The sequence below is a fragment of the Podarcis bocagei genome (assembly GCF_964188305.1).
Source record: "Podarcis bocagei genome assembly, chromosome: 12".
In the NCBI taxonomy this organism is placed as follows: domain Eukaryota; kingdom Metazoa; phylum Chordata; class Lepidosauria; order Squamata; family Lacertidae; genus Podarcis; species Podarcis bocagei.
In genome coordinates, this window is record NC_138137.1 from 18,189,168 (window position 1) to 18,216,836 (window position 27,669).

Sequence of the window (27,669 nt, forward strand, 5' to 3'; positions counted from 1 at the left end):
GTGCCTGAAAATGAGATGTGTAAAAACAGAGGTGGGCTGTGCACACAAGTTCTGCATTCCTGGGCAGACTGACTGCTCTTCAGATTACCACAAAGGTCTGAAGAGGGTTTTGAAGTGCAAGCAGTCATTTAGAAGCTTCCTCTGCATCTGAAAACCCTAAGGCGGCAAGGTTCCCTCTCATGAGAGCCAATGTAGTGTAATGGTTAGAGAGTCAGGCTACGACCTGGAAGAGCAGGGTTCGAATCCCCACTCAGCCGCAAAGCTCACTGAGTGACCTTGGACCAGTCACTGCTTTACGGCCTAAGCTACCTCAATTACGTAAATGCAATTAACAAGCAAACATTTTGTATACACTTTCCCCATTAAATGTGCATTTTTCAATGCATTTCAACAACGACAATAATTTTATTATTTTTACCCCACCCATCTGGCTAGGTTTCCACAGCCACTCTGGGCGGCATACATAGCATATAAAAACATAGTAAAATTTCAATGCTTTTTGACACATTTTTCTCCCTAAAATATGCTGTCTGAATACTCCCCCCACCCAACACAAAGAAAATTCCTATTTTTGTTTATGTTTTGGGGAACTTAAACTGCACTGAAAAATCTGGGGCTTGCTTCTGAGTAGACGTGCACAGGATCGTACGATAAATAGATGTTTATGACTTGCAAAGGAGACCATCAAGTTGGAATCATTCCTAAACCCTGAAAGTTCCATTAAATATTACAAAACAGTTTTGAGACCAAAAAGCTACTAAAAGTTTTCATAGCCTTTTACAAGGAATATAATGAAGATGTAAATTATTTTGGAGCTAATTAACTCCACCTGTTTATTTCCTTCAGTGTTGAAAGGTGTCACCCCAGGTAATAATTACTGAAAATTGCATACTACTCTTTTGCTATAATGGAGGGAAATTGCTTTAGGAGATTAAGGAAATGGAAACGTCATTGAGAATGTGTTTTTTTTTTAAGTTAAAAAAAATCTTAGTTTAAAAGTACAGTTGAATTCGTGGTAATGATTTTTGCTGTAATTTGGTAATTATTTAAAATGCATTTGCTGAGTCTCCTAAATATCATGCATTAAAATTGCACACAAAACTAGGCCTAGGAGACGCTTTTGAATGCTGGGTGCAGACAGTGTGTGCAGCGTTTTGTGACTTACGGCATAATTCAACAGTAGAGCTCTGCTTGAAGAATGTCCCAGTTCCACTTCCACAGTCAGTGTTAAGCAATATTGAACTAGATGGACCAATGGTCTGACTCAGTACAGTCGTACCTCAGAAGTCGAACTCCTTGCGAGTCGAACGTTTTGGCTCCCAAACGCCATAAACCAGGAGGTGAGTGTTCTGGTTTGTAAACCTTCTTTGGAACCCGAGCATCCAACGTGTGTTCTGTGGCTTCTGATTGGCTGCAGGATCTTCCTGCAGCCAATTGGACGCCATGCCTTGGTTCCTGAACGTTTTTGAAGTCAAACGGACTTCCGGAACAGATTCCGTTCAATTTCGGAGGTATTACTGTATAAGGCAGCATCCTATCCTCCTATTATTCATGATCTTATTCAGTACAATGAAGCTTCTTACTTTCTATAATATTATGCTGTCAGATGAGGTGTTACAAGTGAAAAGTGCCTGCTGAAATACAATTATTTCATGCAGTAAATTTCGTGATGCCCACCAATGACTACCTTTCTTTATTTCAATGCATTCGTAAGCTGCTTACTAATTTTTAAACCTCAAGATCTGTTAAAATGAAACAAGAAATCACCCAAAAGTTGCTAAAACCAGTGCTAACTTTCTAGAAAAACAGGTGAGGGGATGAACTCACCATGAACACCTCCCTTGTTCCCTTATAATGGCAATGGTGCCCACCTGAGAGGCGCTGGAACTGAGTTCTGGTGAGTTCTGCCTGGGGAAAAGCCCAGGCTAAAACAATATAAAAACAGAAAATCATACAAAAGCAAATAAAACAGAGATTCAGGGGGGATTCATAAATATAAATCAGGGTCCAATTCAGGGAAAACTTGGACAAAAAAAATGAAGTATTTGCAAAGTATCTGAAGCAACTGGTGGTTGTGACCTTCACGTATGACAGAGGGAAGGGCATCCCCTTTGAACATATTGGCAAGCTTTTAATCTGAAAGTGGGTCTGGAAGGGTAACAGGGAGGATTTTTTTTTCCAAAATAAGAAACAATATTTGCCTACAAACTGAATACAACTGAAGGTCGCATGTTCAATTCTGGGCATCACCAGTTGTTCATTATTGTTATTAAATTAATTTAATACACCACCCTTTATCCAAAGATCTAAGAGCTGTTCACAACATAAAAAAGGTAAAAAGGTAAAGGACCCCTGCACGGTTAAGTCCAGTCAAAGGCAACTATGGGGTTGCGGCGCTCATCTTACTTTCAGGCTGAGGGAGCCAGCATTTGTCCACAGACAAGTTTCCAGGTCATGTGTCCAGCATGACAAAACTGCTTCTGGCGCAACGGGACATCGTGACAGAAACCAGAGCGCATGGAAACACCATTTACCTTCCCGCCGCAGCAGTACCTATTTATCTACTCGCACTGGCATGCTTTCAAACTGCTAGGTTGGCAGGAGCTGAGACAGAGCAATGGGAGCTCACCCCGTTGCAGGGATTCGAACCACCGACCTTCTAATCGGCAAGCCCAAGAGGCTCAGTGGTTTAGACCACAGTGCCACCCACATCCCTTTCACAACATAATACAGGGTAAAAGCACAAAATAAATAGTTAAAAACAAAACAGAACACTAACCCGCCTCCTACAAACACATTTAAAAGGCCGTAGGATATTAGTGTTAATGAAGAGGAATGTTTTCACCTGGCGCCTAAATATATAAAATGAAGGTGCCAGGCAAACTTCCCTGGGGAGAGCATTCCACAGACGGGGGAGCCAACTGCAGAAAAGGCCTAATAATAATAATAATAATAATAATAATAATAATAATAATAATAATTTATGATTTGCACCCCGCCCATCTGGCTGGGTTTCCCCAGCCACTCTGGGCGGCTTCCACAGAAACCAAAAATACACTAAAATCACACATTTAAAACTTCCCTGAACAGGGCTGCCTTAAGATGTCTTCTGAATGTCAGGTAGTTGTTGATCGCTTTGACATCTGATGGGAGGGCATTTCACAGGGTGGGCGCCACTACCGAGAAGGTCCTCTGCCTGGTTCCCTGTAGCTTAGCTTCTCGCAATGAGGGAACCGCCAGAAGGCCCTCGGCGCTGGACCTCAGTGTATGGGCAGAACGATGGGGGTGGAGACGCTCCTTCAGGTATACTGGGCCGAGGCCGTTTAGGGCTTTAAAGGTCAGCACCAATACTTTGAATTGTGCTCAGAAACGTACTGGGAGCCAATGTAGGTCTTTTAAGACCGGTGTTATGTGGTCCTTTCTCATGTTGCCACTCTCTGGACCTCTCACAGAGGCGGCACATGAAGAAGGGCCTCAGAAGGTGATTGCAGAGTCCAGGCCGGTTTGATGGGGAGAGGCGGTCCTTGAGGTATTGCAGTCCTGAGAGCCCTTTCAAGCTTTATAGTGTCAAAACCGGCACTTTGAATTGGGCCTGGAAGCTAATTGGGCCAGGATCGGTGTAATATGCTCAAATCATCTTGCCCCGGTGGTGAGCAACCTGGCCGCCAAATCTCTGCGCCAGCTAAAGTTTCCAACCTGTCTTTAGGAAGTGATAGGAAAAGCCTAAGACCCTGGATGTCTGCTGCCTGCTATAGTAGGCAATACTAATCTTAATTGGCAAGTAGTATGACAGCTTCGTATGTTCCTACAATTAATATAGACCTCATTGCTGATGAACCTCTACTATAGCCTTCATCAACCTGTAGCCCTCCAGAGGGCACTAGATTGGCAAAGTCTGCTCCAATACGCCAGGTATTATTTGGGGTTTTCGGGGTGTCTATTATTATTATTATTATTATTATTATTATTATTATTATTATACGCATGCAAAACTGATCTCTCTCAATATTTTAAAAAGAAAAAAATGTCATAATCATATAGACAAATGTTCAGCATGTTACCTAACCAGGTCGGACGATACTGCTAAATGACCAACACAGCAAGTACAATATTTCATGTTACCTTACTACTTTCTTGGGTGTCAAGCATCAGAAAATGATTGATCGTAAGCAGCCCCTTACAGCGAAAGTAATACCAAGTATCCTCATGGAAACAGCTTTATTTGAGTATTGCAAGAGGGAGAAAGAGAGAGCGGACTGACAGGTACACAAGGTGGGCAGGTAAAAGTATAATGCGTTTTTGCCTCTACCTCCTTTCATAAATCATGATATTCTTTCCAACAAGGTCTGGTTTAGGAGGAAATTACACTTTTTCTCCCTCTGAAACAGGAATGTTCATCACCGGAGTTCCAATCTCGTGAAAAATTATCATGTGGGGGGGGGGGAGCATAATTCACAACTGATTTATGGCAAAATTGATAGAAGTGAGGGGTTCCAGCCAATCGCTTGCTTCGAAATATCCTCCAATCTCATATCCTGACTAAAAGCTTTGCTCAAAATGGCTTGGGTAATTTAAGTACCAAAACAGAAGGCATTAACCCAGCACACCCCATTAATCATACCAGTTGCTAGGCTAAGGGGAGGCCAAAGGAGGGGGGGAGGAGAAGCAGGACTGTAATCACACCTGGAATAACCAGAGAAGACCCTGGGTTTGTTGCGGATGCAACTTTTAACTTCACTGCAACTATCATAACACTGTGTACGTTTCCAAAGCACAATTCAAAGTGTTGGTGCTGACCTCTAAAGCCCTAAACAGGCTATGGCATATTCCACCGCAAGATGCAGCGATAGTGGTCACAAAATTAGAATGCTTTAAAATGGGTTAGGCAAATTAATGGAAGATAAGGCTACCAACAATTACTAGTACAGATTGCTATATACAGTGGTACCTCGGGTTACATACGCTTCAGGTTACACACCCCGCTAACCCAGAAATAGTGCTTCAGGTTAAGAACTTTGCTTCAGGATGAGAACAGAAATCGTGTTCCGGCGGCATGGTGGCAGTGGGAGGCCCCATTAGCTAAAGTGGTGCTTCAGGTTAAGAACAGTTTCAGGTTAAGTACGGACCTCCAGAACGAATTAAGTACTTAACCCGAGCTACCACTGTACTATTCCAGAACCAGAGGCAGTAGGCCTCTGAGTACCAGTTGCTGGGGAATCCAAGCAGGACGATAATATCGCTGAGAATACCCTGCCTGGGCTTCCCACAGGCCTTTGGCTAGCTAAGGCGAGGACAGGATGTTGTAGTAGATCGACCTTTGGTCTGATCCAGCGGCGGCGGCAATCATTCAACAGGGTTTATCTCCCTTCCCACGCTTTATAGAAGTCAACTCTCCAAGCGGGTGCTTGAGGCCAAAAACAGGAAGCAGCTCTACTGAAAAACCATCACTGATGCAACACGATACGCCTACGGTGTGCGATCTCCCATGATGACCATTTCCTTTGCTGGACCAGGTTGCATGAACAAAAGCTGCCTTATGTCTAGGTTTTTTGGCATTGCCGTATCTGCACTATAGGTCTCTAGGTCAGTTTGATTTGCATGTAGACAAATAAATTAACTGAAGCACACACGCACACACAAAAGCCAGAGCACCCAAACACCCCACAAGATGGAACAGAGTGGCACAAGATGAGAAAGCTGATGAAAAATGCCAGACAGTTATACAAGTGACTAATTTCCCCAGCAATATGACGAGAGAGAGAGAGAGAGAGAGATGTGTGACTTTGAAATGACAGGATTTTGTGCATATGAAAGCAAGGAGAGATGGGTGGGGGTGTGGAAAATGAGCAATTACTGGAGATGAACTGATTTCCCTAAACTCTGCAAAGGCTGGGTATGCAACAGCTGCAGCTGTCATCTCTTTAGATGAGGGAATGGAGAAGTGGTCCTTAGTGAGACCCCTTTTTTTAGCATCGCTTACATCTTGAGATGCAGCAGGGTTAGGGGTGACTGGGGAACAAGTGATGGAGGTGGCCCATCCAATTTGTGGAACGTCCTGCCTAGGCTTCCTAGCGCTGATACAGATGTCCTTCTGGCACCAGGCAAAACCAGAAGATTTTAATCCCAGAATATCATGGGTTGTTGCCAACAAAGTTTTACTCAGAACAAACCCATTGGAATTAACATGTTAGACCCATGCCGGTCATGTCCATTATTTTCAACGGCTGTTCTCTAAGGATAATTAATGCAGCACACACCACCATTTTTTATTAACTTCTGGTTCTATTCTCAAGGGTTTTAGTTGGGTTTTATCCAGGTTTGTGTTTATACTGCTGCGATCCAGTTTTCATTAAGTATATTAGGCTATCTTTCTTATTTTTTGGAAGCTGTGTAAGACTTTTCTTTTTGAAGGGAAGGCTATACACTTGCACATTTAATTAATCTTACAGTCAGTCAAATGGTGTTTTGCTGTTCAAGTGTGAGATTATCAGGTATATCCCCAAACGACTGCCTCAAAAGGATTTAAATTAAGCCTATTAAGGCACCAGTCCTATGGTCCCTGGGAAGGAAATCCCAGCAGATTTCCCCTTCCACCTGTGGAGGAGGGGTGGTGTACTTGGGGAAGCTTCCTTATTGTGGAAAACTCTGCAGTCATCTCCATCTCCAGTGGCACAAGGACAAAAAAAGAGAGTGTGTATTGCTATGATGCTTGGATGTTAAAGGATCCAGTGCCTCACCATTTCCTTGGCATGCGCCCAGAAAGGCAAGAAAACCACGAAAGCCAACAGAAAGATAAATTGGAGGGGAAGGAGGCAACAGCACCAAAATTATCTGGGAGGATCCAGCCTCTCTCCATCTTCCGCCCAGGTAATCTTAGATATGGTGGTTCCTCCACCACAAATTCTCTCTTCCTCACTATGGTGAGACAGCTCTGAGAGGTTGCCATCCTACAGCCACTTACCTTATCATTTCCCTTCAAGGGAGTTCAAGGTGCCATTTACAGCCGGCCTCACAACAACAATTGGTATGGTAATAGGTTAGGAGCGCAATCCAAACCCCTGGGCCGGGAGGGAGTCGGTGACTTCCACCACATCAACCGTTCTGCTGCAAAGGCCTGATGGGGTAGAAGGTTGTGCAGATGAGGATGGAAAAGGCCTCTGCTGCACCACCAGAGGCTGGCAGAACCAATCAGGATTGAGCCGAAGCCCTGCAGCATGCTGGAGTTAGGCGTCCCATACCATCTTATATACGTCTACCTCAATGAATTCAATGGGACTTATTCCCTGGTATCAGAGAGCAGGGTTGCGACCTAAAGTACTGGAATTAGAGTGACAGAATATTTCAGAGTCACTCTGTCATACTTGTGTGTTTGCTTTTCCTTTAAAAAGGGGGAGGAGATTTTGTTATCTGGATCTCCATACCTTGCAACTCACATCTCAGGTAATGCTATATCTGTATCCGGCATTTGATGAAGCAAGCTGAAATGTTCAGGCTGCTATGAACCATTTCAGATCCCAGTCTTTTTAGCTCTACTGGAGAAGTGTAAATGCACTTTACAACTAAAAACAAACCCTTTAAAAATATGCAGCAGGTCTGAACATAGGCCTGTATTTTATTCTTGATCTCTATAAATTTATACACACACACACACTACTATATACAGTCGGTTTAGAACAAAGATCAAAATGTTATTATTACGTTGGGTTATTTAACTTGATGCAGTTGTCTCAGATGAAAGAGGAACACTGGCTTTGTAATGCGATTTTTCATTTGACAATATTGTAAAAAATTTAACATAGCGTTAGATGAAACAAATTGTACGCTACAAGAGAATAAAAAGTTTCAGAGGATATTGTCCACTTTTGGTTTCCTGATTTTAACACTTGAAACAGGTTGCCAATATATCCCTGCACGCCTGGTCACAGGTTTTGAAATTTTTCTGGGAGATATTTCCAGCTAGGGATCCTTCAACAATATTCCTGAAAGAGAAGAAAAGAGAATGGAAATGTTAGTAAAGTGAACATATCCACCTCTCTGCTAATCAGAATGAATTTACAGCAGAAGAACTGGCTAAATGTGAACCCAAGAAAGGATCTTGGTGGGGTAAAAGCATGTAAAGCCAGAAATCTGGAGAAGTATGCAATTTCAGTGGGTTGTACCCAACGAAGTTGTGGTGTGAGTGTCTCCTCCCACCTAATGCTCCCTGCAGCCCTAAATTTGTTTCTCAGGACTAGGGATCCTTCAGATCCTCGGTCCGAAAGAGTGTCTCCACCCCCCATCGTTCTACCTGGACACTGAGGTCCAGCACTGAGGGCCTTCTGGCGGTTCCCTCACTGCAAGAGGCCAAGTTACAGGGAACCAAGCAGAGGGCCTTCTCGGTAGTGGCACCCTCCCTGTGGAATGCCCTCTCACCAGATGTCAAAGAGAACAACAACTACCAGAGTTTTAGAAGACATCTGAAGGCAGCCCTATTTAGGGAAGCTTTTAATGTTTGATGTATTACAGTATTTTAATATTTTTTTGGAAGCCGCCCAGAGTGGCTGGGGAGGCCCAGCCAGACGGGCGGGGTATAAATAAATTATTATTATTATTATTATTATTATTATTATTATTATTATTATTATTACAGATCTGGACTGGGGAGCATATGAGGGAGGAGAGGGGAAGGGAAGGGAAGGGGAGTGCGAGTGGAAGTTGTTCCACTCAAGCAATGGCTTTGTTGGAAATAACACAATTTTCTTTTGGGAGGGGAGAAAGGGGATCTAAGGATAAATTGAGGAATGCCACTGTTTGCTAGCAGAAAACAGTTACCTTACCAACACACATTCTTCCACAGCAGCTACAAAGCAATGAGCAAGCTGATATGTACCAAATCGAATCATTTGGAAGCTTTAACAGAACTGCAAAAGGCAACTTGCAATCAGAAAGACTCATAAACTGATTTAAAAGCCGTTTTCATATTGGGGGAGAAATACTTCAGTGGGAAGTTTCCACAAGTTTATGTCCAAAGTGCATTTGTCTGACTCCAGAGGAAGACCAAAGGGCAGGATTGAATTTCAGAATGATTCTGCCAACATGGGTAATTTGGGACAGTAAGCGAGGAATGAAATTCTACGAAAGGAAAATACATAGGATGGTCAGAGGGAACAGACGACAGGGATGCTACAGTTTTAATAGTTGTGTAGAACTGCACAACTATTAGGGGGCAGGAGCCCTGTCCTTTTTTGCACCTGGCACCCTAGAGACATAGAGTATATTACAGATTACACCTGTGATGGGGGAACTGTCGATCAACTACAAATTATCTGAAAGACCACCTGCCCTTTTATAGGCCTGTATATCATCTTATATCATCTGGGGAAGTTTGATTCATGGTACCACACCCGAAAACAGGCATCTTTTGCTACTGACTCTGTACTGTACCATACCTTTCCTTCTACCATATGTGAAACATCATCCATCATGTGCTTCAGGCATCTTCTAAAGACATATATTTTTGCTCATAAGCTTGGACCCTGTTATTACCAAATTCCTATTTTTATTTTTATAATACTGTTTAACTGGCTTTTTATGTTGCATTTTTTTTAATAATATTGTTTGTTGTTCCATGTTTTATTTTTGTACACCGCTTGGAGATTTTAAAATACTAAGTGGTTTAAAAATGCTTTTAGATAATAAAAGTAATATTATTTCACTTGGGGAAGAATAAACACCCAAGTGACAAATGAATGGTAAAGAACCAAGCAGAGCTGTTGGTCAAAAGGATGCGATGAGGCGCTGTGGATTGCAAACAGGAGTCCAATATTGGAAACATTGCAAGGATGGCAAATGCCCTCTGCCACAAATTTAGCAGAAGCATAGTCTCTAACAGACAGATTGAGGAGCTAGACTGCTCCACTTGGCAGTGATTTGGTCTCCATTGGAGAAGTGTCTTCTCTGAAGCTAGATCTGAAGAGGCTTTGAAAAGCTTGTGCAATTTGTTGTTGGAGTGGCATACAAAGGATGAACAAGTTAAATCTGTGATGATAGATTGGGCAAGAGATGTGGGACATAACATAATGTTTGAAGATTGGGAAAGGTTGTGGAGGAAAGGGGTCAAGTTTACTGCATGTACAATGTTAAAGGAAAATATAATGAAAATGATGTATAGATGGTACTTAAGTTAGCAAAGATTTATCATAATAGCGATGATCTATGCTGGAAATGTAAAGAAAAGGAGGGTACCTTTTACCATATGTGGTGGACCTGTCCCAAGGTGAAAGATTTCTGGGAGAAGATTTATAATGAGCTGAAAAAAATGCTGAAATACACATTTGTTAAGAAACCAGAGGCCTTTCTTCTTGGAATAATAGGTCTGGAATTGCCCAAAAAAGATGTTAGATTGTTTTTGTATGACACAACTGCAGCTCGAATTTTATTAGCCAAGAATTGGAAAACACAAGATATACCAACAGTGGAGGAATGGCAGATGAAGATGATGGACTTTTCGGAGCTAGCCGACCTGACCGGAAGAATTCGCGACCAGCAGGAGGAGGAGCATCAGGAAGAATGGAAGAAATTCAAAGACTATTTATCTAAAAATGCTAAGATAAATTAAATAGAAATACTTGCAAAATAATAGTTAGGCTAAGGATCTGAATATGTGAAATTATAAAACAATATGTTTAAAGTTAAGATGAAAAGAGATAAAGATGTTAAGAGGATTAAGTAAATTTTATGAGATATTATTTTGGAAAGCCGTTACAATGATACATAATGAAATTCTGGCCTTCTGGCAGTTCCCTCACTGCGAGAAGCCAAGTTACAGGGAACCAGGCAGAGGGCCTTCTCGGTAGTGGCGCTTTCCCTGTGGAACACCCTCCCACCAGATGTCAAAGAGAACAACAACTACCAGGCTTTTAGAAGACATCTGAAGGCAGCCCTGTTTCAGGAAGCTTTTAATGTTTGATGTATTATAGTATTTTAATATTCTTTTGGAAGCCGCCCAGAGTGGCTGGGGAAGCCCAGCCAGATGGGCGGGGTATAAATAATAATTATTATTATATTATTCAGTCAAGGGAATTTGAGGAAGTCATTTAACTATGATATTAATATTGGATCGATTTCAGTTATGATTTGTGTTTGTTTGTTTGTCTAAAAATGTGGAAAACTAATAAAAAAAAATTGGGGGGATAAAAAGCTTGTGCAAGGCATAAGAGGAATCATTAAAGGCAGGTATGATCTCCCTGATCAATCTTAACCTCATTAAGGTGATTCCAACACCATCAGCTGATCACGCCTTGCTCCACTCCCGCGATTACCCCATCCTTGTCTCTGCTCCCCTAATATAATCTATGCCAGGCATAGGCAAACTCCGGCCATCCAGAAGTTTGGAACTACAATTCCCATCATCCCTAGCTAACAGGACCCGTGGTCAGGGATGATGGAAATTGTAGTCTCAAACATCTGGAGGGCTGGAATTTGCCTATGCCTGATCTATGCAAAGGCTGTGTCAACTTCAATAGTAACCTCAGTGCCCCCCCCTCTTTTTTGGAGGGGGGAATGAAAGGATGGATGAAAACAGTAGTAGTTTCTTGTTCAGCTAAAGAAAATTTCAAGGAGACCCTATTAAATAATAATAATAGCAGACACTGATCCTGCTCTAATTGTGCACCAGTCTCTCAAATAACAACTAGTGAACACAAGAAGGTGGAAAGGAGTTGCGCTTTTGGTTCAATTTGCAGAAAGGCAAAATCTGGGTTGCTAGATGGTGATGATGATGATGGGTAGGATTTGGCTCATTCCATTAAACCGAAGAGGCTCTGGACTCAGATTTCATGAATGCCTTTGCTCCAACCACCATTCTGAGACGGCTGAAGTTGACCAGAAACTTGGAGAAATGTCAAAAGAAGCATGTAGAATGACGCAGGGGCTGTGCGATTCAAGGTGGGTGGGGAATGGCAAAAGTCCCACTGGGTTTGCACAAGCTTTAGGCATGCCTAAAGCAACTATTTTGGCCCCAGTCATTAATTACAAATGGGCTTGGGGGCGTTTCAGATGAAATAAGCACAATATGGAAGTAGGAGCAGTGGGGATCTGTGGCCTGGGATCCAAAGAGCTTCTTAGTAGTGTGGTCACTTAAGCACTGCCCCCATAGGAGGATTTTTTTTAAGTGCTGATTTGCATATAACGTGCATATCCTAATTAATTTGCATAGCTGCAGTTTGGAAAGAATTACTTAAATCTAAATGACAGTACAATGCACCTCACCATACGTAGTGGGAAAGGTTGTGACCGGGTGACCCATGTTCCTGCTCACGGGGCTGGCCCAAGATATTTTGCTGCCTGAGGCGAAGAACAAACTGATGCTCCCTCTTCATCCCACAAGCAAGGACTGGCAGTTTAGTTTTAGTTCAACACTGGATAGTTTGGGAGTGGGTAGGACATATGGCAAGTACAGCGCTGTCCTCCAACAGACAGAGATGCCCAGGGAATGCTTAGAAAGAAGAGCCAGGGAGCTGCCATTGCTGCTGTCCAATATTTGCTGCCTGAGGTGGTTGCCCCACTTTGCCTAATGGCAGGGCTTTCTCCATCTGCTGTCCAGATGTTGTTGATGGGGAACTCCCAATGCCCTTGTGCTGTCCCCTTATAATGGTTCTTCGTCTTCAAGCTGGGCATAGTCCAGACAGTCCCTCAAACATAGGGCCTTCCTCAGGCAGCCCTTCAAACAGAAGACTGCAAAATTAGGAACTATCGCTCTAGGAAAGTTGGTTGTAACTTCCCTGGGGGCTCTCAGTGTCAGTAGTTTCACAGTGCTTTAGCTCATAGAGAACCAAAACTTTCAAAAGGGAAAGAACAGAGAAGGGGAGAGACCTAAGACCTACCACACTGAAGGACCCCAGAGGTTGCTGATTTAAAACACAGTGGTCAGATCTCTAGCAATGAACACACAGCTTCTGAATACACATAGCCACCAGGTGGATATTTCAGGGCTAGTTCTCAAATACAGCCATGGCTGAAAGAGACCTACTATGCTATCTTAAATTCTGTACAGTGGTAGGAAAAAGACAGTGACTCCCAAGCACAGTTCAAAACTAATTAGTGGAAGTTGTTTTAGTGTTCCAGGCTCATAGCTTTAAAGAAAAATCCAGCTGAATGTATTGTAAGAATGAGAAAATGCCACTGTGGGGAGCTGAGTCGTTAACTTTGGAAGCCCCTTTGGAGACAATGCCCTACTGACATTGTGAGAGGATTGCTATCTTTTCCTTTCAAAGGGAAACTTGCAAAGGAACTCCCATGTGAAGCTTTCCCCGGCACAAATCCCATGCTAAGCAAGTCTGCACTCGCTGCATTTCTGACTGTTGCGCACAGAGCCTTTGTCAGGGAAAAAGCCAGCATTAAATGTTAAATGTGCAGGCCACATTTGCTTTAAATAAGCAACTGTTCTGTGGACGTCACCTGCCACCCATCTAACTTTCCAGATGACCAATATCCTAGTCTGTGGACCTCATATATGGCATGGGCAGGGAGAGACTCAGTCTTGAATAAGGCCAAGTAGGTGTGTGGAACCTTTGGCCCACCAAAGGCTGCTGAACTGCAACTCCCATCAGCCTCAGCAAGCATGGCAAATGGCAAGGGATGTTGGGAGTTGCAGTTCAGCAACATCCGGAAGGCCAAAGGTTCCCCATACCTAAGGTTCACAAAAAGATGGATAGGTGAGGTACTAATGGCTGCACCCATGTTTCGATTCTTGGTTGGTCAAAACCTGTGTGCACACACACACACGCATGGATGTGCCTGTCCTTTACAGCCAGGTTGGTTGGTTCTTCGCAGAATAATACAATTAAATTCCTGGCTGAAATTAACACTAGAACATCAAGTTCAATGTAAAGGCAGCAGGTGTGCCTCTGTGATAAATCTCTTTAGAAAGGGGCACAAAAGCTGTTGAACAGATGCAGTAATCACAATAATTAGAAGAATTGTGTTGCACAGGAACTGGAGGGAAAACAGGAATTGAAGTCCAAGTTATCCTACTGAGCAGAGACAGGAAGGCAGGAAATCTCCCGAAGGAAGAATTCATGGGGGAGTTTTCTTCCTAAATAATACAACATCCATTCCATAGGAGTTAAGTAGGAAGAAAACAATGGCATTTGCTCATACCTGTACACTTTTATATACCAAGGTGCTTTATTAAAGGTTTCATATTTAGGTAGGACTATTATGCAGTCATGTAAGATACCTGCTGATAAAGGTTTTGCCTGGCTTTTAAAAATAGCATGCATTTGAATGATTTAAACAGTAATTTTAGTAACTAGCAATGCAGACTTAGACATGTCTACTCAGAAGTGCCATTGTGGTCAATAGGCCTTATGATCAAGTAAGCTTGCGGTCTGAAATCTGTATTTTCAACAATATAAATAGCTTGAAGACAAAGATTCATTTTATGGTCTAGACCAGGGGTAGTCAACCTTTTTATACCTACCTCCCACTAATGCATCTTTCTTGATGGTAAAATTTCCTTATCGCCCACCAGTGCTGCAGTAACATATGCCGCAGAACCCCCTACCACCCACCCAGGAATCCTGAAATGCCCACTAGTGGGTGGTAGGGCCCAGGTTGACTACCCCTGGTCTAGACAGCGGAGATACAGACCAGGCATTTTCTGATTCAGAGGTGGGGAATCTATTGACTTCCAGGTGAAGCCAGACTACAACCACCTGACCACCCTTGACTGTTCTTCCTGGGACTGACGGAAGATGGATCCCTATTGTATCTACAGAGCCACATGTTTCCTAACACTGACCTAATTTCTTCCAGCACGTTCATCTGCTTTGTCCAAAAGGGCTGTTAACTCATCAGGAAAATGGCATGATAATTTTTTCAGACGTGGGGCTAACTTGGTGGCATCTGCATATTAATATTAACAAAGGAACACCCTTCATCAGCATTTCTCAGTGGGGGAAAAGTAGCTAAGGGACAGCCTCGACTCCCACACTCCACTAGATCTGACACAGCTGGACACAAGAGGATGAGACTTGGCTGCCAAAGCAGCCTAAAGATGTTAGCTGAATGCAAAGGAGGCGAGGGGCAGGATGGAGGAAGGAGAAGTCAGGACAAACGGCAACAGCAGCAGCAGCAAATGATGGAGTTTTCAGGGGAACTCCACAGAGGCAGCAAGAAAAGCAAGATGAGGCTAGATGCATGTGGTTGTTAGTCTAGCAACTGCACAGGCCTGGAGACACCTGAGTGCAAGGATAGAGGTATGTAAAACTTGGTATGGGAATTAAGCCTCACAGGAATAATTAAGCCTCACGAGAACCTGCATGATGAGAAGAGATTCAGATCTCCTCCAACAAAGGAGAAAGTGTCTCATCAAGTCTCCTCTGCAAAGTTGGATTCTGAAGGGATCTTATCACTCTGTTGTGTCCTTCAGGGAGTATGACGCTTGCATGTCCATAAAACTTACCTCACGGACCTACAATTGCCAGTACTGTTAACAAACTACAGTTCCCAGGATTCTCCAGGACTGTTAAAGTAGTACGAGAATGCTTTAAAAGTATAGTGTAGATGTGACCTAAATAAAGAGTTCTACTAAACCATTACATTTAAAGGGAAGCTCTGCAGGAGATAAAGATTGCTAAAATTCAAGAGCCATTTTAAATAAAAATACGGTTGTTATTTTTGCTCATTACAGTTTTATAAAGCTTTAAAGGCAGCAGTGAGACCAATCTTTGGTCCATGAGGCCATTTTCCCCAAATCATACCCAGGTGTAATGAAATAATATGTAATGTCAGGTATGTGGCAGGTGAAGACACATCTGCAAAAGGAGGAGGAGGAAGAGCCTTAAATTGTGTTCCTGGTTGTCGCTAGAAAAAGCAGGGCTCACATTTGGCATCTTTTAAATTTGGCACCAAACACAAGCCCCACTGGGACTGGTTCCAACACAGGATGTCCTGACTGGAGCTCTTGGGTGCAGCAGATCCGTGGTGAAAAGCAGTGCTGACTGCAGCTTCTGCTGGGATCTTCCTTTGCAGCCTGCCATGAATTCAAGCCAGCTTGCAAAGAAACTTTTTGCAGATTCTGCACAAGGGTATGGCTGGAATGGAATGGGCCCATACTTGCTGGCTCCATCCTAGCCTTGTGCTCCCGGGGGCAAAGGAAGCTAAGGGACAAAGAGCCCTGAGGCCAGTTGCTGGTGTTGTTGCAGTTGTTGTATCAAGAGCTGGCAATCCTAAGCGGCCGGGGGGGGGGGAGGGGGCTGATCCTAATAAATACTGGAAAGTGGTCTGATTTTCACACACTGATTTGGCCTAAACCAGGGGTCAGCAAGGTTTATATTGCCTGGGCCGGATCGGTCCCACGGAGATCCCTCCGTGGGCTGGATCGCACCTGCCCACGATTTTTGGCGTCTGCATCTGAGCAGATGCGATTTTCAGTGTCTGTGCATGCATAGATGCGATTTTTGGTGCTGCAGAAGCAAGTCCCCGCGCCGCGCTGCACCGGTTTAGCACAGCGCACGAGCTGGAAACTCGGTTCGGGGGAGGCTCGTGGGCCAGTCAAACGACCTCCACGGGCCACTTCTGGCCCATGGGCCTTAGGTTGCTGACCCCCGGCCTAAACAATCAATTTTTGAGAGCTTTGGGTTTTTCAGTTGTGCTACAAGCAGATTTGAATGGGGGGAGTAAATGAAACTGGTGTGATTCTGGTACTGCTCTCCTGATTCCCCGTAATACATCTTCAGCTATACTAAGTAGATTGCAGAACAAAACAAAGAAATCCTAAGCCTTCAAATGAGGACTTTTGAGTCTGTAAAGAGCTTTCTGGATTTCCGACAGCTCAGCAAACACAACGCCCCACGATGAGAGCGGGGTGTGTATATTTCTCCAAATATTTTTTTTTCCTAGCAGTACGGCAATGCATTGACCTACTAATTCATATTCAGATTGCTTTCCTAGAAGCACACACCCAAAACACAAAAGCTGCACGATTATGCTTGATGAAGAAGTGCCAATTGAAAACTGAAATGGCTTGTGGAAATGCAAGCAAAATTTCCCAGGTTTAACCCATTTGTCATTCATGTCCAATAGCTGAAGCAGATGATTTTAATGTGTTTACAGTCAACTCATTAGTTGGGAGGTACAGTATATGGAGGGGCAAAAGAGAACTCTAGCACAGAAACATTTATTGAAGGGTGGTCGTTTCTTACCATAGTCAATGAACTCCTGAGGATTTCAGTGTTAATCTCTGAAAAAAGAGAAAAAAAGTTTTAAAACCTTCTTTAGCTAATTAAGAGTTTAACTTTTTTTAAAAAAAAACTATTGGCAACATAATTCTATATGTTGAGTTAAATAAATGAATACTTATCTGATTGTTCCCTGGGATCCTTTTGTGCTTGTAATTCTTGAGTTAAGAGGAATTTTGTTTAAAAATGTGTAATTACGAAGATTTGGAAAAGGAACTTGAGAGCAAATTACAGCTTGGCTTTAAGAAGTGAAATCGTTCAGGGTTCAACAGTAAATGCTGGTGCTTCAAGTTATACAGGAAAAGTACAAGGTAAAACAAAAAAAGGATAATGTGCATTATGTGGCCTGTAATAATATTTTGTCTCAGGTTTATAGTGCAAAGCGGCAACTCTGGTTGACAGAAGGGAGAGAGCATCCTCAATCACTGGTTAATGAAATAATGAACATGTCTCGGTCAAGTGTTTTCTGACAGGGGTTTTATAAAGCTTAACTGCAGATCTTTCAAATGCTTCTAAAGTACAAAGGTTGCAGAATATAGCCTTTTAAGAGGTGCATGTTACAAAGCAACACCCATTCCCATCAATCCCTGTTGTCAAGGTCACAGCAGCCAAGGCAAAAACTTCATTGCCTCTCTTCAGCAAGAACAGAGGAAGAGCAGGAAACTCTTGACTTTTCACACACACACACACACAGTACCTCAAACTATGTACAATACTGAATAACTGGTGCAAATTGGTCCAATTTGCATTGCTCTTGCTAACCAGATGGAGGGAAGGACTGAAAGGGACATAAAGTTGTACCCACTGGTCACAGGAATCTCTTGATTCTGAGATTTCTCCAGGCTCTGCCCATGCGTTCCAGTTCTTATGGTTACAAAGGGACCCAGGTTAAGGCAACAGGTACCTCAAACTAAGGAAATGTCATGGACTTGCTGGACGCAGAAGAATGGTGGGAGGAACCAGCTGGGGAACCACTAAGGAAAGAAGTCTCAGGGCCCAGAGAGTGGTGGTGGGACAACAATGAGTGGTCAGAGGGAGAAGAGTCGGGAGCTGAAAAGGTAACAGGGCTTAGTGAGCTGGGAGAATATGTGGCAGAAAGAAGACCAGAATTATAGGCAGAAGCTGAAGAAGGGAGAGGAGGGAGGCCAAGAGGCATAGATGAGTCAGGCTGGTGTAGGGCTGGGCGATATATAAATATATTGTCTAACACCGGTTTGAAGTTCACATCGTGTTAATTGTTTCATAATATTTGAGCTGGCAATGTATCGCAAATCACAATGTGTGTAAGGGCTAGGCCAGGCATAGGCAAACTCCGGCCCTCCAGATGTTTGGGACTACGATTCCCATCATCCCTGACCACTGGTCCTGTTAGCTAGGGATGGTGGGAATTGTAGTCCCAAACATCTGGAGGGCCAGAGTTTGCCTATGCCTGGGCTAGGCGATATCTGGTTTTCAACATCATGATAACTCACCAACTAAACATTGTGATAACTCACCAGCTAAACACTGCAATGTTATCAGCAACTAAACCTCACCATATCACCAGCTAAACCATATCACCATTGTCTTGATCGTCTCTGCGTTGTTCCTTCCTTAATTCACATATCATGATATATTGATATATCATGATGTTTAGCTGGTGATATATCATGATATTGAAAACCAGTTATCGTCCAGCCCTAGGCTGGTGAAGTCACTTGCCTTCCTCCTGCAACAAGCTCCCCTTCCCCTCTGCCTCCCAGAACCAGAAGAGGCATCAAAAGGGTGGAGGAGAGGTTGGCTTCATGTAGGCGCAGTCTCCAGTTGCTTAGGGGAAAACCCTGGAGAGGAGGGGATGGTGTAGGGAGGCAGGGACTTTCAGTCTTAGCATCCGAGCCATTGGGGCAAGACCTAGGGATGAGCTTCTGTACTCATTAGGCCTGACACTCCTCCAAGTCTGTGCAGATCGTCTTCTTGCTAGTGAAGAGTTAACTCCAACTTGCAGTGTGATTTACTGCAGGCTCCTTCCTGTCAGGAATCCAACAGCAGGGCAAAGGATCCAGCACAACACTCAGGCAAAGAAAGCTACTGACCTGGTATCTACAGCTCCATTAAAAGTGGGGGAGCCTCTTCTAAGACAGTGCCTGTGATTTGCATTTTTTAATAAGTACAAGTATTTAAAATAAGTATTATTTATTTAAAATAATGTGCTGCCAACTTAACCAGGGGCACCTTTTTAGTGGATCAAATGTTTTTCAGTTAATTAATCTAACCAGCTAATCAACTAAACATTGTAACCCTGCTCAGCAGATACCATGACAATAAATTAAGAGGAAGCCTATCAAGCAGGAATACCATTAAGAGTAGACCAGGGCCCCCCCACATTTCAGAGCTCTGTAATTGTTCCTCTGTAGCACGTACATGCCTGGCAAGCTCACTGGTTCTATGCACTGAATAGCTGTAGTTATAAACAAGGAAATCAGCTTGCGTGGCGGCACATGGCAAGAAAGGCACAAGTCCCTTAGCTTAAAAAGAACAACGATGACTTAGCTCCCTTTAATTACGAGAAAACACAAAAAACACTGCTTTTTTCTGCCATTTAATTTCAAAACCCATTATTATTGTCATCAGTATTCCTAAGGACAAAGCTATAGCCTGTTCTGAAAACCTCCTTCTCTGCCTTGCAAAAATAATTTCCCCCAACCTATAACTGAAATGGAACATGCTATGTAGGAATTTCACACTTCCTGTAGGAAATGCATAATGTTTGAAGCCATCCTCAGTGGATTACTGGGAAGGGCACTCCGGCTTTAGCTTACAAAGCACTGCTAGAGCATGTAGAGTTATTGATTTATCTTACAGAATTCTGCTATGCAGTGTAGTTCTTTCTTATTTAGCTTTTATAGCACTGCGGGGATCATTTAATATATTTTTTTCTCCCCAAAAGACCTCTGATGTACTTTATTAATCAGAACATGTACCTTGCATCAAGTCAAATTTTAAGAAACAGTAACCTGGTTCGGATCTAAAATACCGATTTCTGGACACTGCCCTTTACTTGCATTTATTGACTCCTCCCTGTTCATCCTCTCTCTCTATCTTGTTTTAATCAAGTAGGATTGCAGCTTCAGCTAAATTTTCCTTCTGAAGAAGAAATGCACTGATGGTCAAGGTCGATGGAAAATTGACATTTATGACCAGCCGTGTATTTCCTTCCAATGCCTATGCATCTACAATTCAGGAGACTTTCTACAGGTGGGGCTATAATTATGGTTCCTCCAACTCCCATCCAGCTTCTTTCATCTTTTTGTTGTTGTTCTACAATTCAATGTAGTGTTGTTGTTGTTGTTGTTGTTGTTGTTGTTGTTGTTGTTGTTAAGTCTTATGAAAAGGTGGCATCAGGTTAAGTGGCAAGGTAGAGGGCAGAGAAGGGGCTGGTTTAAACCAAGGACAGCCAACATGGCCCCTTCCAGATATTGTGGATTACAAATCCCATCATCCCTCAACCTTGTCCATCCTAAGGGCTGATGGGACTTGTAGTCCTTGTAGAGAGCACCGTGTTGGCTACCCCTGGTTTATCTCTTTCTTCCCCAACAGCCATTTTGTGCCTCAAATTCCCCTCCCCTGGTTCCTTTTCTCCCCCAAATGTGAAAGATACATGGATCTCCGTGTTTCCATCCGTCTGGAAACAGAGCAGCTAGGGGAATGGATTGAGTAGACACATGGCTGGGAAAGAAAAAGAAGGTGTGTAGAGCATAAGGTTTGTATCCAAGGGGCAATGGCCAGATTCAATTCCTGGCATCTCCAGGTAAGGCTGCGAGAGATCACTGTCAGAAACTCTGGAGAACTTTCACCTGTCAACATAGATGACACTGTGCTAGATTGACCAATATACCAACACAACCTTGACCTTCTTGTATTATTGCTGTTCTAACACGACCAGAGCAGAGTGGGATGAATCCAGGGGGAGAATGTCAACTTCCTGATACTTAAGAGCTAACCTGTACCTTCTTGAATCTACCTGCACATTTTTCTCTTGGCAGAATGTCACATCATACGCCCATTCTCACCCCCACCTTCCCTTCTAATGCGGTATTCATAGTGGCCTCTGTCCCTTCTTGCACCTTCCTGCGGATTTTCACACTATCAGATCTCCCAGCTTTTAGTAACAACACGTACAGAATTGTTGTAGCACTCCATTATGCACTCATTAAATTTAATGCGTTCTTCTGAACGACTTTCCTAAAGGAATTGCATCTGACCCTCTCTCTTGGCCTTTTCTAGGGCATCTGTTTCGTGCTGTTCCCAATATCACCACATCTTCCTATCCCACAATTTCAAGAACCATCCCATCTGTTAAACCTGTCACTTCTGAAAAGGAGCCTTTAGTCTCTGCCTTAACAATATGCACCACAAAGTACTTCTTTGCCTGTGATTATCCATCGCTTTCTTCTCCTATTCAACACTTGCTTCTGCATGGCCCAAACTAGCCTAAATACGTACCGTATTTTTCCGTCTATAAGATGCCCCCATGTATAATAAGCCCCCTATTTTAGGGGACTCAGATTTAAGAAAATGGGGGGAGATGGCCTCATGTATAAGATGCCCCCTAATTTTTGACATTATTTTTTTAAGGGGAAACCTAGTCTTATACACGGAAAAATACAGTACTCTACCCTGCAACCACACATTAAGAAACTCACTGGTAACAACAACAACAACAAATAATAATTATTACTTGTACTCTGCCCATCTGACTGGGTTGCCCCAGCCACTCTGGGTGGCTTCCAGCAGAATATGAAAGAACACATGATGTATCTGACATAACTCCCATATCTACAGATTGTTAAGCATGTTGCACAAGCCGCATACATACCTTTTTAAGGCAATTGATGAGGGCTTAGAACATATGTGACTCTCCAGATGGCACTAGATTCCAATTCCCATCAGCCCTAGGTCAGCATGGTCAATGGTTAGAGGCGATGGGAGTTGTAATGCTGCAATATCTGGAGGGCCACAGGTTCCCCATCCATGTCTTAGAACATGGCTTCCCAAATGAGTCTCCAACTGTTTTTGGACTACAATTCCCATCATGCTGGCCACTGGTCCTGCAAGCTAGAGATGATGGGAGTTGTAATAATAATAATATTTTTTATTTATACCCCGCCCTTCCCGGCCAAGGCCGGGTTCAGGGCGGCTAACAAGCAATAATAAAAACAAGTTGAATGAATACAACTTAAAAAACAAGATTAAAATACAACATTAAAATATTGAAACATTAAAATATTAAAATGCAGCCTCATCACAGGAGGAGAAAAGAAAAAGAAAAAAGAAAGAGAGGGGGGGAATCAAACTGATTCTAAGCCAAAGGCCAGGTGGAACAACTCTGTCTTACAGGCCTTGCGGAAAGAAATCAGATCCTGCAGGGCCCTGGTCTCATGAGGCAGAGCGTTCCACCAGGCCGGAGCCAGTGTTGAAAAGGCCCTGGCTCTGGTTGAAGCTAATCTAACTTCCTTAGGGCCCGGGACCTCTAGGGTGTTGCTATTTATGGACATTGAGGCTCTCCGTGCGGCATACCGGGAGAGGCGGTCCCGTAGGTACGAGGGTCCTAGGCCATGAAGGGCTTTAAAGGTGGACAAAACCTGGCTTAGAACTTCATCACTTCAAAAGTCTTTCCACGTAATTGCCCTCTGAGGCAGATATAAATGTTATAAAGTACTTCACAAGTTATGGTTCCTACATCTTTTAAGACTATGACACAATGAACATCAATGTTTGTATTTGCCATGCAGAGAGACACATTATATTGACCTTAATTTTCATCTGCCGCCAAGTCCTGCTTCCATTTCAAAGGAGATCATTGTAGTTTACACTTGTGAGCAAATTACCAATAACAGGTGGTGGTGGTTTTTTAAAAAAGAATTATACAGAAAGGCTGGAAGTCATTGAGAATTAATAATTATTACTGTTACTACTCAGTTGTGCTTTTGTGCATCTCCTTCACACTTTGTTTACTTTCAGCTTTCTTCATTATCAACTAGTGCAGGTTTTAAATGGTGAGATATGAACCTCAGAGTTCTTATTCTGCGTGGCAACCAAAGTCATTTAATTAATAAATCAAAACTTTAACCTCGATCTTGAGTTTTGCTGCAGTTATAGCTTTTTGTTATCAGGAAACTTCAAAAGGCCTGCAGTGCCGTAAAACATTGCTAAGCTGTGTGTTTTATTTTGTTTTTTAATATCTATCTATATGTATATATTTTAAAGGAGCCATGATAAATAAGCCCATGTCATGCATTAAAAGAATAAGCAGCCTTGTTATCCTCAGGGATTGCTTTATTTTTCTAGTTATTTCCGTGTGTGTGTGTGTGTGTGTGTGTGAAGCGCCATATTTGTGCATGTGCGTGAAGTGCAATTTAGCGCTTCTGTGCATGCACGAGCGGCGAAACCCAGAAGTAACCCTTTCTGGTACTTCCGGGTCACCGCGGGATGCAACCCGAAAAAGCGTAACATGATGCAAATGTAACATGAGGTATGACTGTATATTCTTCATATTTTAAACTTTTGGTTTATGAAAATGCATATAACAATCCCATTATACCTCCTCATATTTTTATCCCACCGTTCAGCCATATATCGTCACCAAAGAATGGTTCGCATCAATTAAAAGAGAGAGGGCGGAGCAGGTATACAAGGAAAGGGGAATGGAGTCGTTGTTAAAGAAGAGAGACCCAGTGGGGAACACTGGAACAAAGTGGTGAGTTGTAAATGAGCATCTATAGCCACCTGGAACCAAGTAGGTATTCTCATACTTGTACAAAGGTGCTGCAGCTGACTTGGCAAACCTTGCTCCTCCGACGGGCAGCAGAAGAGATCAGATAATACCTCCTCCTCTCACTTCTATAGTCTACAGCAACCCCTTTGGTCATTTGCCATGCAGCGCCACTGTACATTGCAGAAGATGTTAAGATGTGTTTGGAGTGAAGGCCACACCTGTAGTGCCTCTCACCTTTGCTATATGTAGCCTGGAAGGATGTCAATGCATTGGCACTACCTTGGAGATGTGCACATTCTGGGAAAATATCATAGGAGGCAGACAAAGGTAAAAGGTAAAAAAGGTAAAGGACCCCTGGGTGGTTAAGTCCAGTCAAAGGCGACTATGGGGTTGCAGTGTTCATTTCGCTTTCAGGCCGAGGGAGCCGGCGTTTGTCCACAGACAGCTTTCCGGGTCATGTGGCCAGCATGACTTAACCACTTCTGGCACAACGGAACACCGTGGCAGAAACCAGAGCACTGCATGGAAACGCTGTTTACCTTCCTGCCGCAGCGGTACCTATTTATCTACTTGCACTGGCGTGCTTTCAAACTGCCTTTAAACTACCTTTAAAGCACTATGATACCACTTTGAACGGTCATGGCTCCCCCCTGCCCCCCCCCAAATGGGAGCTGTAGTGTGTTAGGGGTGTTGAGAGTTATTAGGAGGCACCTATTCCCCTCACAGAACTACAATTCCCAAGGTTCCCTGTTAAACCACCCTGGGACTTCTGCTGGTAGCTCTGTACAGTGGTACCTCGGGTTAAGTACTTAATTCATTCCGGAGGTCCGTACTTAACCTGAAACTGTTCTTAACCTGAAGCACCACTTTAGCTAATGGGGCCTCCTGCTGCTGCCGCCGCGCAGCCGGAGCACGATTTCTGTTCTCACCCTGAAGCAAAGTTCTTAACCTGAAGCACTATTTCTGGGTTAGCAGAGTCTGTAACCTGAAGCGTCTGTAACCTGAAGCGTATGTAACCTGAGGTACCACTGTACTCCTTTCGTTGGTGCTGCTCTGCACCCTCACTGAATGTTTCTGCCCAGCTGTAATAAAACGCTGAACTATGATAATGCTTCTTGTTTGTCTGGAATGGAGAATACAGAGAGGCGCATGAATGTGTGTAGAAACTACCCCATTGTACAAAGGTTAATTCGTATTTGTTGCTCTGCTCCTGCCTACAGCTTGCAAGAAAGTTGCTCGGAAGGGGCTCCCAGGGTGAAAATGGTTCCCCATCCACGATGTAAAGCTAAAAAAAGAGCAAAATTGGGCAGGTGGAAGTCGGCCTTATCTTTACCTTTCTGGCACGTGAGCGGAAAGAAAAGAAAAACACGGAAATTTAAAACTTATTTGCAGAAATATTGTAAAATTTTTGAATGTTGATGACATTGAAATGAATTGCAGGGGTTCTAGCAACAAGGTAAAATGTAAGATTGGATTAATAATAGATAAACTAATAGGACATGAATTTGCTGAACCAATTTCTAAAAGGGATACAAAAATGGGAGACGTGAGGAAGTCAGGAAAACAAGTTAACTAAAGAGGAGAAATTAAGAAAGAGGGAATTTTTGTTTTCTTTTATATGTGTTTTTTTTCTTTTTCTTTTTTTGTGTTTAATGTCTGTATTTTTGTATTTTGTATCTTTTTCATTTTTTGTATTTTTCTAAACTTTTCTATTGTTAAAACCAGATAAAATATTATAAAAAAAGAAAGAAAGAAAAGAAAAACACATGCTAGGCCACCACAGCCACAACAGTTGCCCTCCTTATGGTGGCTTTTCCTGGCCTTGCAGGACTGTGTGGGTGCAATGATGCTCTTGGGTTAATGCACAATCCCATGCCTTAACTCTGCAGAGGTCCAACCATTGCATCCAATCCTAAAATGTTTAATGCGGCAGCAATGTCTGGGGTGTTTTTTTTTTTAAAAAAAAACACACTATTAACTATATTTTGATGATTATATAACATCTCCTGTTTTTAAAGTCTACTTTATTGCTATTTTTCATAAATATCTCATGCCCTTTTATGCAAACCGCATAGATTTTTAAAAGTTAAAGCCAGCAAAGGAATACATATACAAACATTTACCCCCAAAATGGCAGCCTGTGTTCCCTCACGCCGAGTAGAACCAGTGCTTTTCTTCTAGGAAAACAAAATAAAAGGTTCCAGTACTGTGTACCCTTGAATACCCCCCAGAAAAAAAAATACTGAGTAGAACTGATTTGTAGAAAGGAGCTTTCATGATTTGAAAACAGAGACAGTGTGTGTACTTTTGTAACCCAAGAAAATCTCTAATAATTTTTTTAAAAGTACATTTAAAAGCACAAGAAGGCATTCAGATTTGGTAAGATTTCTCTGGTGAAAACCACAATGTAAGGAATTCTTAAGGGAAACGGACATTTGTCTTGGATTCCCCCAGTTCTGAAAAGCGCAAGTTATTTCAGGTCAGCATAGATGTATGCTTTTAATCAGAGAACTTTGGCTCCTTTTCCTGGCACTGAGCAAGGAAACACACTATAATAATCCCAACAGCATAGGCAGTGGAATGGATCAATGCATTGGTTAGGATAATAACTTAAGAGCACTTGTGCCTTATATGAGGCCGCAAGCTTCTTCCTGCTCTCCGTGCTTCCAATTAGAATTTAGGCCCTCATTCCGGCTGGATACAGCGGCAAGGCTTGCAGACACCTAGGGCTAAATAAGCCAACCAGCAGAGGCCAAGAGGGTTGTCAAAGTAGGGTACATTTAATATATTGAGTTGACAGAGAGCAACCTCATTATTGCTGAAACGTGCTCTCTTCCTGCTAACCTCTTTGATCCTCTGTCTCCTGTGCCTTTTCAAACCCCCTCCCCACAGCTCAATAAGGATTATTCTCCCTTGCACACTCATAAGGGTTTTTAAAGCCTGGGTAGTTGCATTTTAAGAGCTCTACCTTAGTCATAATAATCCCCCGGTGCTGAATGAGATGCTGGAAAGGCGGATAGGTTGTTTATTCATAAAGCTCCACAGCTCCCACCCACAGGGCTTTCGACCGGGTTTCTGGCGGGAGCAAGAAACCTAGTTGGCTTAATGAGAAATAACTGCATAGCCCTCACTATGCAAATATCTACATTCTGACTGGCTGAAATAAAGAGGCGGGACCATGCAAGGGGCAGGAAGTGAGGTTCTCCATTGCAAACCTTTTGCTATGCAACGGTCTTTCTTTTCCTCATTTAACTTGGAATGGCCAAGTCTGTCACTTTTGGATTCCCTTAATTTCTCTGTTTCCCAATCTTTAATTCAGTCCATATTTCCAAATCAGCTTGCGATCCCCCACCCTGCACCAAATCCTTGTAAAAATCATCAGCATTTTCCTGCACATCTCTTCTCATATACACAGGATGTCATTTTAGCCTAATATACACATTTCCGCCATCAAGCTCCCCTAATGTAATGCCCGTTGTTGTATTTTAATTATTAATGGCATTTTCATCAATGCATCCATCCATTTCAAAATGCACATTTCCCCCAAAGTTAGGTATACAGTGGTACCTCGGGTTAAGTACTTAATTCGTTCTAGAGGTCCGTTCTTAAGCTGAAAATGTTCTTAACCTGAAGCACCACTTTAGCTAATGGGGCCTCCTGCTGCCGCCAGAGCACAATTTCTGTTCTCATTCT

General features: G+C 42.9%; 1 protein-coding gene and 1 long non-coding RNA gene across 5 annotated transcripts in view; both read right to left on the reverse strand.

The window, feature by feature from the left end:
* RBMS3 (RNA binding motif single stranded interacting protein 3) overlaps positions 1-27,669 on the reverse strand; it is a gene marked incomplete at its 3' end in the record, with an annotated part of 773,357 nt that overhangs the window by 716,627 nt on the left and 29,061 nt on the right. The window lies entirely within an intron of this gene.
* On the reverse strand, positions 7,595-27,541 carry LOC308570239. The gene is made up of 3 exons (XR_014001024.1): positions 26,945-27,541; positions 17,187-17,224; positions 7,595-7,979 (listed from the first exon to the last, which is right to left on the reverse strand). It is a non-coding gene; the product is annotated as an uncharacterized lncRNA (long non-coding RNA).